This window comes from Chrysochloris asiatica, unplaced genomic scaffold (genome assembly GCF_000296735.1).
Source record: "Chrysochloris asiatica unplaced genomic scaffold, ChrAsi1.0 scaffold00138, whole genome shotgun sequence".
In the NCBI taxonomy this organism is placed as follows: Eukaryota; Metazoa; Chordata; class Mammalia; order Afrosoricida; family Chrysochloridae; genus Chrysochloris; species Chrysochloris asiatica.
The window spans coordinates 543,823-550,937 of NW_006408656.1; the positions used below are offsets into that span (position 1 = coordinate 543,823).

The window sequence follows — 7,115 nt, forward strand, 5'->3', positions numbered from 1 at the left end:
TCCCAATGAGATGGATTGGCCAAGTGGCAGCATCGATGGACTCAAGTGTGGCAGCGGTAGTGAGGTTGGCCCAGGATTGGACATTGTTTCATTCTGTTGTGCATGGGATCACTATGAGTCAGTTACAACTTGATGGCACCTGACAACAACAACAACAAGGTACAATCCATACCAATGGCTCTTATCTTTGAATTTCATCAATAAGTGCTTTGTCCTCTTCACATTCAGCAAGCAAAGCTGTGTCATCTGCATATCCCAGGTTGTTAATGAGTCTTCTTCCAATCCTGATGTTGTGTTCTCCTTCATATAGCACAACTTCTCAGAGTATTTGCCCGTTATACAGACTGAATATGTATGATGAAAGGATACAGCCTCAGTGCATACCTTTCCTGATTTTAAATCATTCTTTGTCCCCTTGTTCTGTTTCAATGCTCTTGATTTATGTACAGGTTCCACATGAGCCGATTAGGTATTCTGGGATTTCTATTCTTCCTCACACAGTTTTCCAGAATTAAAAACAATATTCCACTGCTTTAGAACTTCTGGTGTGGTGCTATACGATCAACACTGTACTTTGAATCACAAAGTAAGTAGTTCAAACCCACCAACTATTCATTGGAAATCCTATACAGGGTTGCTATTAGTAAGAACTGACTTGACAGTGTTTAACAACAACGTACATAAGACTTTCAATGGCCAGTTTCTTTCAGAAGTACACTGTTATTTCATTCTTCCTAGTCTATCTTAGTTTGGCAGATGTCCTGAAACCTGTTCATCATGGGTGATCCTACTGGTATTTAAAATATTGGTAATATAACCTTCGGTAATCGCAGCAACATGCAAGCTTTCACAGTACAAAAAACTGACTGAAGAGTAGTGAAAATTACTATGCAGCATGTTAAATATTTTATCACTCAATTAAATCAATTAATAATTAAAAATTTTCACGTAATGAAAGATCTTCCCACAATCTCCATGTCTAGAGAGGTCTCCTGTCATTTCTTCCAAACCTTGAAGGAGGGAATAATTTCAATATTGTATGATCTAATCTACAGAATAGAAAAAGAGAAAAAAAATAGTTTTTTTCTTTTCACATTTCAGTTTTCCATTAAAAATAGACTTTTCTGTAGGCAAGCATCTTCCCATCTTTCAGACATCAGCAAGGTAGAGGAACAGAAAGAAATGGAGTATAGGAAAGCAGCTTAAGAATATCTGTGCTTGGTCCAACTTCATTTTCAATTCTGGGCATTTCCCAGAAAAAAGCTTGTCTTCAAGTTGACATTTCAAAGGCATCACTGCCAGTCAGCTTTGCTGGAATAGGGAGAATCTGTCTGGTCCCCTCTGTACACTTATAAAGGGCAAGGAGATCTGACACCATGGCCCCTCCAATGGACCAAGGTAAAAAAGACCAAAGGAAAAGAGGAAAATTAGCCCTGAAACCAGGCCACTTGCTAGAAGAGAATGACTACTGAACTAAAACCGGGTCCTATGAATGAGGGCACTTGGAAAAGTTCTCTATCTCCATAGAAGAAAAAATATTCAGGTTTCAAAATATTCCAATGGCCTGTTTGCCCTGAATCTCTTTCTGCTGCTTCCACTCCTGACCTCCAGAAGTCGGGGCAGGTAGCCATTGTAGAAGATGAAGCAACCCCTCCATATCTCTGTATACCCAATATAAATGCAGTAGAATGGATTGATTTAAGGACTGGCAAGTAAGGCAGGTTCACAGTCAAGTGCACAGAGCTCTTGTAATACATTAGTCATCTGGTCTTTACAGCATGTGGACATCCTCCAAGTGTTCACATCTGCCAATCTGTCCTAAGTATCATCAAGGGAGCCTTCCATTCTCTGGGAAGCTTTCCAGATTTCACCCTGCACCACCTCTGTGCCCTTCATTTCCAGGAGCTCAGTAAGGCTCAAGTGGGGACACTTCCATTTCTGTGTACTTCACATTCAGTTTCAAAGGCTCTTTATTTTAATTTAATGGTTTCATTAGATGGTTTCCAACATTTTCATTGTAACTGTAATGCCTATTGGCTTCAGTATTAGAATCTGATCATGTTTTCTCATTGCTGGAGATCAGCAGTAGTGCTGCTGGCCTGGACATCTCCACTGGAACCTGTTTGGCCTTGGTTTCCTTCCAAAACTAGCATCTGGCCTCAAATGTCTAGGTGGCAATTATCACTCTGATGACAACCACTGCAATAAGTCCTTTCTTCTCAGGGGCATGGAAGTCTGACTCTCAACAGGATATGGCTCTGGCAATGTTGTCTCTGTTGATAACTGTGCAGTAATATTGTCCTTCCTGCTCCTTGCTAGCCTGTGTTGTATGCCAAATTGCCTGGGTGTCCTTTGTAGAGGTATAATAGAAGGACTTGTCTTCATTTTCTCCACAAAATCTATAGGTGATTGGCCCAGACCTTTTATTCAGGGAGTATGAAGCACAATGGCCTTCCAGCCTCTACTTTCTCATTCAACAGAATAGTCAGCTTGGCTTCATCAACCAGAGCTATTACCTTGACCCTCATTACCTCACTGATCATTTTGTGGTGGTTATGTGCCATGGAGTTGGTGCCAACTCAAGAAACGTTGAATAGGGTTTCCATGGCTATAAATCTTTATGGTAGCAGAAAGCCTCATCTTTGTCTCACAGAAACGGTGATAGTTTCGAACTGCTGACTGTGAGATTAGCAGTCCGACTCATAACCACTAGGCAACCAGACTCCTTTAGGTGTGGGAATAGCAATTACCTGTAATACACTGAAATCCAGGGTCTTTTGTTGGGTTATCTTCGAATACTACAGGATCATTTGAGCTCTTTTTCAAGTTCCCTAAAACTTTACTTAGTGTGGTACTGTGGGATAAAGTACTGGGCTGAAGGTCAGTTTGAACCACAAGATCAGCAGTTCAAACTCACCAGCTGCTTCTTGGAAATCCAATACAGGGTTGCTATGAATCAGAACTGACTCAATGGCACTTAACAACAAGAACAAGGAGAAATAGGTGAGGTTCCACTTATTGGTTGACAATTGATTGTATGGACTGTCATCTTATCACCTCAGATCTTTGTTAAGTGCCATTGAGTTAGTTATGATCATAGTGACCCTGTATAGGGTTTCCAAGGAATGACTGGGGGTTTTGAACTGCCAACCTTGTGGTTACCAATCCAATATTTATCTTACAACACCACACCAGGACCTCAGATCTGGTGTGATGAAAAACCCTGGGATGGAAAAGCATTTAATACACTGTAATCTGGATCTCATTACTCTTCTTGGCCACTTTGCCAATACCTGCAATACTAGTGTATGTCCCACTTTCCCATTTTGAGGTGACACTGGTGAAATTCCAAGTCTGCATCACAGTCTTGCTTTCCTTTTGGCTAGGGCCACCATTGGGATAGTGCACCATAAGCTTACACTTTCATCCTCAAAAAGTGTGTGGAAATGTAGTGGAAGATTCCAGTGTTGGCTTAGAAAACAGCTGTGTTCTGTTGACCATGATGCTGCTGACCTTGGATACCCATCTGGTTTCCACTTGGCAGGTGTAGTTGCCATTTGCTCCACCATGGCCATCACCAAGTATATGACCTCATTGCCATGCCTGTTGTGTGCCACAATCATTTTGTCCTTTTGGTTTGTGGTTTCAGGAAATGCCTGGGCCTGGTGTGTCACTTGAATGGTGAACGTAATGTGAAGCTGCTCTCTCTCTGTGATCATTCTGGCAGATGAGGAATTTGGAAGTAGAGAAGGATTCTTTCATAGTAACTAGTTCACACCTGGTCAAATCCCAGAGAGGATCATGATTTGGCAGCAGAATATTAAAATATGGTCTTGTTCCTCAATTGGAAATTCTAGCATCATAAAATTTTGGTTTTCAGAATCCTTCAGTCTTGTTTGCTTGAAACTTTTTGTTTCTAGTGAAAATTTTTCAATTTTGAAAAATATTGGGACCTTTTCCTCTTTGACAGAAAAATTGATTGTCACAACCCCATCTTCTGTCACCTCCTCCTTGTCCAGCATCACCCTGGAATTAGACACTCCTTTCATCAACACTTTGCACTAGGTGGTGGTTTTCTCCATATTGTTTAGGATCACAGGGCATTTGTATTTCCCATAGTCATAATCCAAGGCTTGGACTCTCCATTTTCTCTCTGGATGAGATGTTGTAGAACATCATGTCATCATGTAGAAGAGCATGAGATGCTGGGACCTGGTGAGCAAGGTGGTGCTGATATCCATGTTGTATAAGGGTCAGGTTCTATTCCTTTTGCACTATTCATATTGACAAGTTCCATGCACATGCTGTTTATAATGAAAGAGTTTTCTTTACCCTCAAAGCTTGAATCTACATCCTGAAAGCTTCAACTGTTAGGACAGTTAATTCTGCTACTGGGTCATGATTCGGATCAGAAGACACTTTCCACAGCTAAGAAATCTGCCCTCTGTAGCCTGGTCTCTCATCATCTCTTTCTTTGCCCCTTCATTCTGGTTGCCAGAACTTATAGTTTTTTTTCAGTTTTTAAAATGATGTTAGCACACGTTTTTTATTGGTCCATTGGAGAGGATTTTCATTTTCTTTACATTGAGATGCAATCCATACCGAAGGTTGTGCTCTTTGATCTTCATCAGTAAATATTTTAAGTCCTCTTCACTTTCAGCAAGCTAGGTTGTATCATCTGCATATGGCAGGTTGTTAATGAATCTTCCTCCAATCCTGATGCCATATTTTTCTTCATATAACCCAGCTTCTCATATTATTTGATCAGCATACAAGTTTAATAAGTATGGTGAAAAAATACAACCCTGTTGCACACCTTTCTTAATTTTAAACCATTCAGTTTTTCCATGTTCTGTTTGAACAACTGTTTCTTGGTCCAGGTATAGATTCCTTATGAACAAAATTAAGTGTTCCGGAATACTCATACTTCACAGTCTTGTCCAGAGCTTGTCATGATCCACACAATTAAAAGATTTTGCATAGACAATAAAGCACAGGTAAACATCTTTCTGATATCCTCTGCTTTCAGCCAAGGTCCATCCAACATCAGCAATGATATCCCATGTTCTATGGCCTCTTCTGAACCCAGCTTGAACCTCTGGAAGTTCTCCATCAATGTATGCTTGCAGCTGTTTCTGTATTACCTTTAGTAAAACTTTACTCACATGAGATACCAAAGCTATTGTACAAAGATTTCCACATTCTGTTCTTATCAACGGAGAAAAGATTGAAGTTGTCAAGGACTTCCTTTTTCTTGGATCAACTATCAACACTCATGGAAGCAGCAGTCAAGAAATCAAATGACGTATTGTATTAGGCAAATCTGTTGTACAAGACCTTTTTAAAGTGTTAAAGAGAAAAGATGTCAGCTTGAAGACTAAGGTGCGCCTGACTCAAGCCATGGTATTTTCAGTAACCTCATATTCATGCAAAAGCTGGACAGTGAATAAGGAAAACCATAGAAGAATTAATGCTTTTGAGTTATAGTGTTGGAGGAGAATATTGAAAGTGCCATGGGCTGCCAAAAGAACCAACAGATCTGTGTAGGAAGAAGTGCAGCCAGAGTGTTCCTTGGAGGCCAAGATGACCAAACTTTGTCTCTCATACTTCAGACATATTGTTAGGAAGGACCAATCGCTGGAGAAGTATATCATGTTTGGTAAGTTGGAGGGTCAGAGAAAAAGAGGAAGACCCTCAATGAGATGGATTGGCCAAGAGGTAGCATTGTTGAACTCAAGTGTGGCAACAGAAGTGAGGTTATACCAGGATCGGGAAGTGTTTCATTCTGCTGTGCATAAGGTTGCTATAAGTTGGTACCAACTAGATGGCTCCTAACAACAGAAACAACAACAATTGTTATCATGACTAATTGCAATTGTCACAATTGTAAAGATAGAAGATGTGAAACAAAAAGTAGGGAGTAGTTAATCTTTCATTCATGGAACAGAAGACCCTAGGACCATCAAGAGGAAAGAGCATGAGTAGAGCGTGGGATCCTAACCAGAGAATCAGTGACACCAAAGATGGAAGAATAGACAATGGCATAGAGAGAAAGCATCTTAAGACTCTAGACCCATGGAATGAGAAAGGATGCCTGCCAGTGAACAGGATCCTGGCTGCAAAATATGCCCTTTGGTTGTTTAAACAAATACATATTTCCTGTGTATTTTGTGTACATCACACACAAAAAAAAGAAGAAGAAGAGGGAATAGAAGTAAATACTGTTAACTTATGGTACATGGAACGGATTATAATCATTGCAGTGAAACAAAATATGATTGGTTGAGTGCAAGGTTGATGATCTGCCCTATAAACTATCACTCAATTCACAATAAGAGCTTTTCTTAAAAAAAAAAAAAAAAAAACCTTCCTTCACTGGATAGTCAGTACAAAATGAGCTGAAGCATAAGATTTGAAATTTAATAAATACTGTGTTACTGTAGAATAATGCACTGAACTGCAAGATCAGTTTGAACCACGAGGTTGGTGGTTTAAACTCACCAGCTGCTCATCAGAAACCCTATACTGGATCGCTATGAGTCAGAACCTACTCAACAGCACTTAACAACAACAGCATGGCTAAACACATGGCAAAAGTACTAAAATTGATATAAATCCTCCTGAAGACCTTGTAAAAAAACTTTATAAAATACCTTGGGAAATAATATCTTGATCTACTCACAGACGTTGGTGCACAATACTGTACTCACTTGTACTTTTTTGTGTTTGTTTTTTTAAGTGTAATGAGCTGTATGTAATTAAGCATTTCAATTGTTTTTAAAAAATGGATGTCAGTAGAAACTGATACTTGCTCCTGAATGTAGACAAGCTAAATAAAATAGAAAACATAAGGAAGAAAAGAGCTGAACAGAAAATTCCAAAAGGAAGCTAGACAAGACAAGGCAAAATATTATAAAGAAATGTGCAAACACCTGGGACTAGAAAATCAAAGGGAAAAATATACTCAGCATTTCTCAAACTGAAAGATCTGAGGAAGAAACTCAAGCCTCAACTTACAAAATTAAAGGATTCTGGTAGCGTAGTGGTTACGAATCGGGCTGCAAACCTTAAGGTCAGCGGTTTGAAACTACCAGCTGCTCCGCGGGAGAAAGATG

General features: G+C 39.7%; 2 pseudogenes; both read right to left on the reverse strand.

Annotated features, from left to right (window-relative positions):
• Positions 1 to 1,818: 1,818 nt before the first annotated feature.
• On the reverse strand, positions 1,819 to 3,411 carry LOC102817682 (annotated as a pseudogene).
• An 18-nt stretch (positions 3,412 to 3,429) lies between these two features.
• The window catches only part of LOC102818050, a 17,378-nt pseudogene continuing 13,692 nt past the window's right edge, over positions 3,430 to 7,115 (reverse strand).